This window comes from Bos grunniens, chromosome 3 (genome assembly GCF_055505025.1).
Source record: "Bos grunniens cultivar Pamir isolate PY7600 chromosome 3, Bosgru_T2T1.0, whole genome shotgun sequence".
NCBI lineage: Eukaryota > Metazoa > Chordata > Mammalia > Artiodactyla > Bovidae > Bos > Bos grunniens.
In genome coordinates this window covers 110,357,829-110,371,524 of record NC_141167.1, presented here as the reverse complement: position 1 = coordinate 110,371,524, position 13,696 = coordinate 110,357,829, and the positions used below count along the sequence as shown (strand labels likewise).

Below are 13,696 nucleotides of genomic sequence, written 5' to 3'. Positions count from 1 at the left end.
GCTTTAACCTCTGAGCCACCAGGGAAGCCCTGATACTGACACTAGGAATGCCTTTAGCTTGGCTTTTCTCCCTGCCCAGTACATTCCCCTCATTCCACAGGTGTTAATTCCAAGCACTTTTAAATACATATTCTTCATTCCAAGGGGTCTTAGAGTATGCTTCCCAGGGAATGTTAAGTCACTTCAGTCGTTTCCGACTCTGTGTGACCCCATAGACAGCAGCCCACCAGGCTCCCCCGTCCCTGGGATTCTCCAGACAAGAACAATGGAGTGGGCTGCCATTTCCTTCTCTAATTCCCAGGGAATACAACCTGCAAAAGCCTGAAAGACTACTCATAAAATAGGTGAAAACTAACTATTTCAAAATAAGCTAAAAAAATAAAATAAGAAGTGATAAAAGATGTGAAGTAACAACAAAGGTCAGAATTCAAAATAATTTTGTTATGTGTGGTTGGAAAAACAGATGTTTGTGGAAACAGGAGCATTAGGAAGCACCTAGAAATGAAAGAAAAACCATTTATTTCATCAACGAATTTAAACCTGGAGGAAAACAAGACTGAATAAACATGCTGGAAATAGTAGATGTGAATAGAGTGAAAAAAATAGAGAAAAAGATAAAAATAATTCTAGAGAATATATTTTCTAGAATTCTGTTGTTACAAAGTTTGTGACCAGGCAAATACTAATGCATGATATGAAAAGTTACAGTGTTTTTTCTTCTGTTGGAGAAGAAGGAAAGCATAATGAGGTGTTAGTAAAACCATACTTTTGACCCATTTATGTTCACTTTGTGATAATTTATTGACATACAAATTATGATTTGTACACCTTTCTGCCAAGGTGTTTTGTTTCCATAAAAAGGCAATTATAATGTTCTTTCATGAATATGATTTATTTTAAATGAGGATATTAGTGTTAATATTTTCTGTTCTATGCATTTTCTGTTTTTTTTTTTTTTTCCTTTCTTTCTGAGAACTGTTTGTTTTATGTTTTGATCAAGTCTTCTTCAAGTGTCTGAGAACCCTTGGTTGTTCACATGCATTCCAGACTAAGGCAATAAAGAGTGTGACTAGAAGCTCTCTGTATTTGGGTCTTCCTTGTGAACTGATGGGCTCCATTATAGGAGAGTCAGGCAGAGAAATGTTACCTATTTAGTTGAGGTAACCTCTAACTTCCAGGCACCTCCTGCAGAAAGATATTCTTCTGTTTCTTAATTGAACTGTTTAAGACTGGCTGTCAATCTCCTGGGATTTGAGCATGGGAAACCATCTGGGGATGCTCCAGGTTACAAGAGCACTCACATCCAAGCCTCTGTGTTCAGTATAGCTCCTCACATTTGCCCCAGATCTGCCTTCTATCTCTAGTCCAGAATTCCCCTAATTTAACTGCCATAAAACAGAAACTCCACTCCTACTACCAAGAAATATAAAGCCATGCTACTCAAATGACAGTCTGCTGTCCAGTGCCAATCTATGAGCTCTAAAATGGGTATATGAATTGAATGTGAGTATTAAGCAACTTAGCAGCAGCAGCAGCATTCTGGGGAGAAGGCAATGGCAACCCACTCCAGTACTCTTGCCTGGAAAATCCCATGGATGGAGGAGCCTGGTAGGCTGCAGTCCATGGGGTCATGAAGAGTCGGACACGACTGAGTGACTTCACTTTTCACTTTCATGCATTGGAGAAGGAAATGGCAACCCACTCCAGTGTTCTTGCCTGGAGAATCCCAGGGACGGGGGAGCCTGGTGGGCTGCCATCTACGAGGTCTCACAGAGTCAGACACAACTGAAGCGACTTAGCAGCAGCAGCAGGAGGGGCAGAATATTGGGCTCCCCTGGTAGCTCAGTTGGCAAGGAATCTGCCTGTAACACAGGAGATCCCTGTTTGATTCCTTGGTTGGAAAGGTCCACTGGAGAAGGAATAGGCTACCCACTACAGTATTCTTGGGCTTCTCTTGTGCCTCAGCTAGTAAAGAATACACCTGCAATGCAGGAGATCTGGGTTCAATCCCTGGGTCGGGAAGATACCCTAAAGAAGGGAATGACTACCCACTCCTATATTCTGGACTGGAGAATTCCACAGACTGTATAATCCACAGGGTCACAAAGAGTTGGACATGACTAAGCAACTTTCACTTTCTTTTCACTTTCAGGGGTAGAATATATATGTTCAATCCCAAAAGGTTTACCTATATTTTAAAAAAATAGATTCCATGACGAAATTATTAAGTCAGTACTGCTAGAAATATAATATTCAAAAGCTAATAAATACAGATGCACTAAAGTACTTGGCTTCAGTACCACTAAACCATGACAGGCCACATGTACACAAAACAAATAATGAGATCACATACTAAAATAGTTTGATTAACAACATTAAAATAACATCTATATTTAGCCTATTAAAAATGGGCCTATTAAAATATAAATGAAATGTTTCATCAGGAATAATTTGGAAGAAACCAATAATAAAAATTCAATAAATTCTAAAAATTGAACGTATCAATCACATTCTCTCACTAATACAAAAAACTATAAATAATTAACAGAAGATTTTTAAATATCAGCAAGGAATTATCTATAATAAGTAAATATTCCATTCCTAAAAAAATTTTGTGTAATAAATGACAATTTCAAACTCAGGAAGAACAAAACCACAGAATAAATTGACCAATGTTGTAATATAGTAATTGAAAATGCCTTAATTATTTAACTAGTAAGAATGAACATAATACAAAAAGCATTAATCCAAAAACTGAAACTGGAAGACAAAAATGGGAATAGAGGTAGTAAATTAAAAATATGATAACATTATTGATAATTTTATACCCTTTGATTTAACAATCTAAACAAAATTAATAGAATACAGTTACATTTTACCCTGTAAATGGAGGTCATACATGAAATGTGAACTTCAGTTTTAATCATTAAGCTTTAAAATAATATTGGTAAGTAGCAGCATGCAGAGAGGACTGCACACAAATTGCTGAATGTGTCTGAAATCCAGGTCACATGAGTGATGGGAAAGGATCAGATTATCATCATAGCTGCCTCAAACACCTGTTAACCAAGATTAACCCTACTGTGTGACGCAAGAGACAGAAAGTACAAAAATCACAAAGAGACAAACGTCAGGTTAATTGTGGGGAAATGACCATGAGAGCTGAAAACAACAGGGATGTACATTCTGTGATACCCATTCAGGGCAGGCTGGTTTCCCTGGAGATGCTGATGATAGGGATTTCTGGACAGGTGAGAGGTAGGACGAGGTAAATACCCAAGGCATTCACCGTCTTATACATTCAGATGGCAAATTTGAAACTAGGAGCTCTTCTTCTTAATGAATTTAGTGTAAAAGAACACAGAGACATCTTTTCAGCCTGAGGCAGGATTGCCTGGTTATTATTTCTTGTTCATTTATATGGCATATCTTTTAATCGCATAAGTAGTGGTTCAAAGGAGTGATCAAAAAAGGCATTGAGAAAATTTATATGGCATATCTTTTAATCGCATAAGTAGTGGTTCAAAGGAGTGATCAAAAAAGGCATTGAGAAACACCATTTCTTCAGAGTCGAGGAAATAAAAGGTCCTTGGAGAAATGTATAAAGGCTTGTTTAATATGTTAATAGAGGCTTATATTCTGTGCAGCTTTACATATTACATATGCTTTAAAAAATATTATCCGTTAGATGAAAAAAAAAAGGCTTAGTGAGGTTAAAAAAAAAAGAAAATCATATTATCCCTATTTTCTATATTTTTTAGATTCAGAGAACAACTATAGCTATACGAAAGTCATGACCTAATCAGTGTCAACCTAAAATCTTCTAATTACTAGTACAGTAACATTTTACCACATCATGTCACACTCCTAGATCCAAAGTGCCTTCTGGCCCAAGCACCTCATTATAAACTAGACACAATCCTTAACAAAAAGACCGTAAAGATTTTTGGCAAACAAGCCAAACATAGGGCAAGAGATAATGGCTGTTAAGACAGTTTTGAGAACCATAAATCTGGGAAAAGAAGAGTAGGAAAGTTATGTTTTAGTGACAGACACTTTGCTATCTCCCTTAATCTTTGCAATAACCTTGAGATAAACATGTACCAAGACTGCTTTACATAAAAGAACATTAAGGCCCCACAATATCAAACAACTCATCCAAGGCTATACAATTATACAGATAAATAGATTAGAAACTTTTATGACTTAAACAGTTAGTGATACATTTGCCCTAAATGTGTGTGTACTGTTTGAAAAGTGCTTTAATTATAAAGTCTTAGTAGAAAACCCCTTCTTCACAATCATTTTCCGAATGGCCAGCTGTACATCTTTGTTCCTGAGGCTGTATACCACAGGGTTTAACAGTGGTGATGATGGTATAGGTCACTGTCACCAGCCTGTCTTTGCCTGATGTATTAATATGTTTGGCTGAGGGTCTCAGGTAGACAAAAGAAGCACAGCCATAGTGGATGATGACCACAATGAGATGAGAGACACAGGTGGAGAATGCTTTTCGCTTGCCTTCAACCGATAGTATCTTCAAGATAGTGGAGACAATAAATCCATAGGAGATGCAGATGAAGATCAAGGGCACAATAAGCACTAAGACTCCACAGATAAAGATGACGAGTTCGTTAATGTAACTTCCAGCATAGGCAAGATGAATGACTGGTGAAATATCACAAAAGTAATGGTTGACCTTGTTGGAGCCACAGAAAGGGAGGCTAAAGACCAAAGTTGTTCCCAACAGAGATATTAGGAAACCACTAACAATGCAAGTTGATATTAGTTGCCCACATACCCTCCAGCTCATGAGAATGGGGTAGTGCAAAGGCTGACAGATGGCAGTATAGCGATCATAGCCCATCACTCCCAGAAGCAGGCAATTGGTGACAGCAAAACCAAGAAAGAAGTACATCTGTGAAGCACAACTCACAAAGGACAGTGTCCTGAACACAGAGAGCAGATTGATAAGCATCTTGGGCAGGATGACAATTGTGTAGAAGATCTCAGAGGTAGAAAGGACGCATAAAAAGAAGTACATGGGCGTGTGGAGGCTGTGATCCAAGCAGATGACTGAGATGATGGTGATGTTTCCATTCAAGATGATCAAATAGAGGCAGAGAAAAATCATAAAGAGGACAAGCTGCAATTCCCCAAGGCTGGAGAAACCCAGCAGGAGGAACTCAGTAACACAGGAGGAATTAGCCATGGAGAGTTGATCCTACAGAATAAAGTCAATATGATCAAGTCCATAGACCACTGGAGGTGAGAAATCAAGGAAACTTACCCTTCATAAAGTAGCCATTCTGGGTATGAAAGAGAAACAACAGGATTTCAAAGTAGCTAAATATTATCCTAAATTAATATGCACCCACAGTGATAACTTTCTGCTAATGATTTTAGCAGTGAACCTGGGGACACGTGTTTACATATAATGTACAGATGCTTGCTCAAATAAAGCCTATTCCTCAGGCTTTGAAGACTTACATAGTCCCAACTTGCAAACATATATAGTCTCTGTTTAGGTCTTTTTTTTTTTGATAATTTAATTCTTAAATATTCTTTATCTATAATATTTATTATTACAAGTGATCATAGTTTCATTCATATTACTGACACATGTATTCTATAAACAATAGCACCGATATCTGAAAATCTACTTCCCATTTTCTTTTAATACATTCCTCATCTAGGGCAATATCTATTGAACTGTTTTGTGTTGCTTGTCCTTAGAATAGAGTTTCTTTTCATTGCTAATCACATACCCTATTTTCATGCAGTTTTCATTAAAATTAATTTGGATTAGAACTACAGATGCTGTCTTGGAACTAGTTTCATAATTTTGCTACTTACTCTTATAGGACATTAAGCTTGATTTCCTCTTACAGAAAATGAGTGGCTAGAATAATTAAGTTTTGCTTCAGTATTCATTGGTTGCCCACTTGGTTATATATCTTAACCTTGATATACCTGACTTGGAAACCCAACAGTCTATTGGTTCCAGTTCTGTCTCTAAATTCCTAAGCAGGGAGGCTCAGATACATTCCCTAAGGCTTCTGATACAGTTCTTATTGCTGGTATTAGATTATATATTTTTTTAAATTAAAACATTCTTATCCTCTCCCACTTCAAACTTAAATCTGTTCCTTTATCTGGATTCTCTATCCCAACAAAACTTTTCAAAATCTCTTAGTCATCCATTGTAAATTTCTAAGGAATAATTAAACACTTGAAAATTCTCATCCTCCAATTTGTTTTGATCTGCAATACTTCTAGGATCCATTTCTTTCCCTCTGCTAGAAATTAGCTCTTACCTGAACTATTACTTAGAGCTTTATGAATGAGCTCCCAGGATTCCACCTGGTCCCACTCTAAGCCAGCTTCCACAATAACAATACAGTTTTCTTTCAATAGGACAAATTCTATCCCATTAATAAGCTCAATAATTTGCAATTATCAATAAAGTTAAAGCAACTGTATTTTGTCTTTCATATTTTCTCAAATGTACCTTTCCACTCATAACTTCCACCACATATTCCTTTACTTATCATTGAGAAAATGCATTTAGGCATTGAGAAAATTTTAAGTCATGTCAGTTTTCATATCATCCCCTACATCTGGAAATAGTCCATGCTTTATATTTATCATTTTCCTTCTTTTCTTTTGAGGAACTTCCTTAAATTCCCATCTAAACTAACACATGCTTACTGATCCTTCCTCCAACTTCCTAATCATGTTTTATAGCTTTCTCTGCATTTCCTTAGCAATCACTAGAATCTTACTTCCTTTGCCACTAGTATTATATATTCACATTTATCTCCAAATATAATAACTTGCCTGAGACAGAAAATGCATCTCAACACTTACCATGGTGTCTAGTATATACCAGTTACTTGAAAAATTGTTGAAACAACAAATGACCAATGATTTCAGTTTCTTTTCTAAATTATTTCAAAACTCAAAAGGTAGATAGCATTTGATTTCATAGATTTTCTATACTTGTTCCACTGATATTAATTTAGCATACAATATTAACCTTCTGTTTCAAAAATTTTGGATAAAAAATCTAACATAGTTATCTAAATGCAGACACAAAACATACATTAAAAATTGTTGTTGTCTCATTTTCTTTTCTAATTACCAAGTGATTTTCTCCATTATCTGCTTAACCAAACTTCTCCATTTTAATTTTAAAAGCACTTTATTGACAGCATTAAAGTCTTTTAAGGGCTTCCCTTGTGGCTCAGCTCATAAAGACTCCACCTGCAATGCAGGACACCTGGGTTCGATCCCTGGTTTGGGAAGATCCCCTGGAGAAGGGAAAGTCTACCCACTCCAGTATTCTGGCCTGGAGAATTCCATGGACTGTATAGTCCAAAGGGTCACAAAGAGTCGGACATGACTGAGTGACTTTCATTTCAAAGTCTTTTAAGAATAACACTATTTCTATTATTATTTGATCTTCTGCATAGACAAATATTTAGCAAAATTTTGAAATAGGACTAAAATCAAAAGCTTTAGATATTCTTTTGCTATCTTTGAATTGCCTTATCTGTAAACTTTGTAAGAAATACACACTGTGCTTTTGACCAGAACAAAGACTCTTCTATTATTCTTCCTATGATACCATCTTTTTATTTTCAATTTCCTGATTTCTTTGCTTTGAGTATTTTCTCTTTCATAGGATCATCCTCAGAAAGAACAGTGACTAGTTATCCAAAGCAAGATGGAGTTTCTGAGAAGAAAGACACACCACATTACTCAATGGCTATTCCATGACACTCCCCTGCCAACCTCTTCAATAGTCATCTACTTTTTCAAACTCATCCTGTGGACCTATGTGGGAATTGAAGTTTGAGAATACTTTATTATGGAAAAATTTGGATATACTTAACCTGCTCTAAGATTCTGCATAAAATAGTTGGCCAATAGAAGATAGTGTTGTAATCTTGGAAAGAAAGATATTATAGCACCCCCCCCCAAAAAAAGAAAGCTTTTGGAAAGATGAAAAGAAGGGAAAAGAAAAGGAAAATAGGGTAATTAAGCTGTCTTCACAAGTGTAAAAAGTAAATTGATCTCTTACTATCTTGCTCAATCACTCTTTGACACCTGTAAGATAAGATAAAGTTAATACCCTTACTTTGGTTAAAAAGATAAATAATTATCCTCCATATCTACATTTATAACCTTATCCTTTAAATATACAACACACTGGAATTACACTGACATACTTACAGTTTTCCATATATGCCATTATATTTCAAGATGTCATGCTGAGAGAGAGAAAGAGATCTCAGACTCCAATTTCCTTTTGCCTTCATCTGTGACCCACTCATTCTTTACACTTTTTAAAAGTCAGTAGTTATTGAACTTTCTCTAATCTGTCTAAGGAGGGTTTATTGTTTCTTATATATTTAAAGATTGTTTCATGTGGCCTCACAAAATACTCAGAATGTTATATACGAATTATTTTTTCCTGATTTTTTTTCTCTGATAGATTTGACAGACTCAACTTTTCCCTATATATCCTCAAAACAGAGCCCAACGAAAAAGGACCTACTGTATAACACAGAGAACTACGTTTGCTGCTAAGTTGCTTCAGTCATGTCCGACTCTGTGGGACCCCATAGACGGCAGCCCACCAGGCTCCCCCATCCCTGGGATTCTCCAGGCAAGAACACTGGAGTGGGTTGCCATTTCCTTCTCCAATGCATGAAAGTGCAGTCGCTCAGTCGTGTCCGACTCTTAGCAACCCCAAGGACTGCAGTGCACCAGGCTCCTCCACCCATAGGATTTTCCAGGCAAGAGTACTGGAGTGGGTGCCATTGCCTTCTCCCAGAACTATGTTTACTACCCTGTAATAACCTAAATGGGAAAAGAATTTGAAAAAAAAGGAGATATAGGTATGTGTATAACTGAATCACTTTGCTGTACACCTGAAGCTAACACAACATTATTAATCAATGATAATACAATATAAAATTAAAAGTGAAAACAAAACAAAAAAAATCTGAGTTCAATGTTCAAATGAATTAAATATATGGAATATAAAGGCTTGATGAGCACACAAAAAAAAAAAAAAAAAAAGAGAGAAAGAAACAGTCCATAAATGAATTAGTAGTGATTTCAATTAGTACTCTTGACATCACCTTGATCCCCTTTGCAAAGCCATTGCCTCCTAAGTAAAAATACTTTCTGTGTTTTTCATATAGTTCATAATCTGCTTAAATTTTTGTTTTCTTTCTTTCTAATAATGTATCCCTATATTTCCTCCATTCAGCTTCCCTTTCTATCATTTGATCACCTTTCTATTTTCCACTATTAATAACTGGGGAAAAATATCACTCCAAAAATATAAGACTCCAAAGAAACACCAACAATTTTTGCATTTGTTGTACATGTAAATGACTAGATTGTCACTGCTCTTCTCAATAAAAATTCCTAAAAAATAATTTTAAAAATTCACATTCCTTTGAATCAGAGTTTATTACCCAGTGACATGCAGGTGTCTTCATTCTCAGACATATCCCCAAAACATCTATGATTTCTGGATATTATTTGCCAAAATTACCTTCCCTGTCGTAATGCCCCAAAGTTTTTCTTCCACTTCCTACAAACTCTTTGAACCAATATAAAGTATACATTGTTTCACAGAAAAAAAATGTCACGTTACCTTATTCCTGGGAAGTTTAGCTATTTCCTCAATATGTATCACCAGTTTTCTTTCCTTTTTACATTAACCATGACTTCAGAAGTTTGGTTGTTATTGAGATCACCATCCTCCTAGGGATCTAATTACCACACTGTGCCCAGTTCTTGTCATAATTTCCCCAATTAGTAAGTAGAACTATGGTAATACACTAGGAAAATTAGTTAGTCATAGAAAAGACCTTTTCTAATATACCATGGAGGTTAGTTGGTTTCCTCCTAGAAATTCTCTGGGGACTGAGAGAAGTGGAGGTTTTCTTGGTCATATTTGTCAAAACAGACATAATGGAACTACCTTCTTTAAGTTTCCCTACCTCATGACTAATTTTTTCTCAGTTTGGAGAAAAAGATCCTTTTCACATTCTCATTTCTGAAATCTAGAAGAGAGGAAGAAAGGTACAAAGAATACAGGACAAAATATTAGAGTGGCAGAGGCAATATAAGTCTTTTGGACACATGGGAAACTTTTTTTCCTGGGATATAATGTGAGCATGATAAATATTTAATGAAAAGAAAATAGAGCAACCTAGATGTCCATCAGCAGATGAATGGATAAGGAAGTTGTGGTACATATACACAATGGAATATTATTCATCTATAAAAAAGAATGCATTTGAGTCAGTTCTAATGAGGTAGATTAAACTGGAGCTTATTATACAGAGTGAAGTAAATCATAAAGAGAAACACCAATACAGTATATAAATGCATATATATGGAATTTAGAAAGACGGTAACGATGACCCTATATGCAAGACAGCAAAAAAGACACAGATATAAAGAACAGACTTTTGGACTATGTGAGAGAAGGTGGGGGTGGGGCAATTTAAGAGAATAACATTGAAGCATGCATATTACCACATGTAAAATAGATGACCAGTGCAAGTTTGATGCATGAAACAGGGCACTCTGGAACAACCCAGAGGGATGGGGTGGAGAGGGAGGTGGAAAGGGGGTTCAGGATGGGAGGACACATGTATACTCATGGCTGATTCATGTCAATGTATGGCAAAAACCGCCACAATATTGTAAAGCAATTAGCCTCCAATTTAAATAAATTAATTAAAAAGCAATGTGTGGATTGTGGAGTAAATGTGATAGTGCATGTTTTAAATTTTAGCTGAGACTTATCCTTTAGAAGAACTTCCCCTTAACTTCTGATTGCATATTTATTCTGTCAATGAATCCAGACTCATGGACTACAAATGAGGCAAGCACTAGACATCCGTGGAAGTCTCTTTGAGAGGTTCATGTAATCTACTCTGGTATAAGTTATATCAGAGAAGTTACAGGGATGGAACAGCAGGAAATTTGAAGGTATTCAGTAAGAACTTAATGAATAGAACTTGATGGCTTCACTCTGCTTCAGTTGTGTCAGAGATTGTGACCATGGCTAGATCTTTAGGAAATGCTTTGTTGAGATTGATTAATAGGCTTTATCTTTCTCTAGACATACAAAAGATTAAAAATACCCACATTTTTTTTTTCACTAGTTCTCACCTGGAGAGATGCTGTCTCTTTCTCCAGAAACTGCATAGGCTGAATGACTACTTTGATAAGCATATTGCAGCAAAAGTGAAGTTACAATGGTTTATAAACTCTGAGCTCTAGACTCTGGAGCTTCCTACTTCCTACAAAACAACTTCCTACTGTCATGAAACATCTATTTTTGTACCCTGCTGCTGCTAAGTCGCGTCAATGGTGTCCGACTCTGTGCGACCCCGTAGACGGCAGCCCACCAGGCTCCCCCGTCCCTGGGATTCTCCAGGCAAGAATTTGTGCTCTAGCCACGATGTTCTGAGGAAACCCAAGCAGCACTTAGAGAATCCACATGGTAACAAACCAAGGCTCTCAGTCAACAACCTCAGATAAGCACACAGTCAACAGTCAGCATAAATTAACCAGCCACATACATGAACAATTGTGTGAATGGATCTTTCAACCCTAGTTAAACCACCCAAAGTGACCTCACAAAGAGTAGATACCAGCTTTCCCCATGGAACCCTGCCAAAACTGTAGATTTATGTGCAAAATAAGTAAGTGTTGCTGTTTTAACAGCAAAAGTTCTCAGTAATTTACTATGCAGGAAAAAAAAAAAAAAAAGATCAGAATTTAGTGTCTAAAGGCAGGGTGCTAACGTAATAAAAACTTTTAAAATGTGGCATTGAGTTTGAAACAGGAAATTCTGTAAAGGCTTAAGAAATCTGTCACTGAAAGGTGGAAGAAGCTTGAGGCAACTCTTGGTAAGTATTTTAAGGACAGAGAGGAAATTGCTCTCATACTCTGGTTAAAAAGGGGATATGTATATGCTTTGTTGAAAAGTTGGATAGCCCATAGCTCAGCAAATGTAAAAAACACTTTGTGAGTTCATGGAACTTCCTTTGGTAAATTGGTAGGAAGATTATAGAAAGTGAAAATGTATGATAAAACATAAGAAGGAAGAAATGAAAAAAGAAGGCTCCATTAAGTTTCTGAGAAGAATTTAGAGAAACTCTAGAGAACCTAGAACTCACTGGGATTGGGGGGGGGGGGAAATTGTTTCTCATCCCATCCCCAAAGTCTTCCAGCAAAGTTTCTCACAGTAATAAATGGCTTCAGAAAAAAAGATCAAATTCAAGGTGCTTCAGGAGACTATCATCTCAGGGTAAAGATCTGAAGAATATCTCTGTAAGACTCTTTGTTATAATTTAGAAACGTTAAAGTCTATGCCAATTAAAGTTTCCACATATCTGAAGGGCATAAATCCTCTAAATTAATGGATTTTTTTAAAAAACAATCTTAATAGAAATATCATCCTCATAGGTAGCCCACAATGAAGAAATAAATGTGTTTGACTTTAATGAAATTAATTTTATGAACAGAAACAAAAAATATCTTTTTTTAAAAAGGAATTGTATTACTTTTTGCTAAGGTTGAAGGAGAGAGACAATAAAAATGGAAATAGATATTAGGATCCCCAGCCTTTTATACAGAGTAATAAGACCGAGAAAACTACCCACCTGAAAATATTGGTTGTCTTATGAATAAGGAAGAATGATCAGAGGATGGGAAAAAGACTCCTCAGGTTAGAACAGAGAGATGTGGAGAATCATTCCCAGGACATAGACTAATCCTAATCAAGGTCAACACACGCGCAGTTGGATTTCAGGATTTTTACAGACCAGTGACCACCGGGTGTTTCATTCCCTCCTTTTTCAAAAGGGAGCATCTGTTGCAATTATCCTATGCTTATCTTACCATTGTATTTTAGGTGTGTCAGGAGCAGATAACCTGCATCTTTAATTCCCTTAGAACTTTAAATCAGAAAAAAAACTTCACTTACAGCAGCTCGTGTGTGTATGGATTTGATTTAGATCACAAGACCCTGGACCTTGAGAGAACTAACTAGATGCTGTAACTGGTTAAGAGTTTGGCCTTGGGAAGAAGGTAAGCATATTTTGCAATGGTAAGGATGTAAACATGGTATGATAAAAGGGAAGACTGTAAAATTAAAGATAGCCACAAGTATTTTGAGCCTTTCCCCAATGAGAAGTGTTGTCTATGTCTCTTCCCCTTGAATATCACGATTATGACTGCTTATGACTTCCTAGGTGGTGTTAGTGGTAAAGAACCCGCTTGTGAATGCAGGAGAAGTAAGAAACACAGGTTCAATCCCTGGGTCAGGGAGATCCCCTGAAGGAGGGTATGGAAATTCACTCCAGTATTCTTGCTTGGAGAATCCCATGGACAGAGGAACCTGGCAGGTTATGGTCTATAGGATTGAGAAGAGTCAGACATGACTGAAGTGACTTACCACAGCACACATGGTCCCTATAATGACAGCTTGACCAATGAAATATGCCATAATGGTGCTATGCCTTAAAAGACTACCAGTTCCCACTTCCTGAATTTTAGAATATTTGCTCTTTGAATCCAGTTACCAGGCTGTGAGAAATTCTGAGGAACTCCATGAAGAGGGCCACATGGAGAAAAATGAGGCTCCCAATCT

At 36.6% G+C, this 13,696-nt stretch overlaps 1 pseudogene; it reads right to left on the bottom strand.

The window, feature by feature from the left end:
* Positions 1-4,266: 4,266 nt before the first annotated feature.
* LOC147376778 (olfactory receptor 10R2-like) lies at positions 4,267-10,283 on the bottom strand (annotated as a pseudogene).
* Between the last annotated feature and the right edge of the window lie 3,413 nt (positions 10,284-13,696).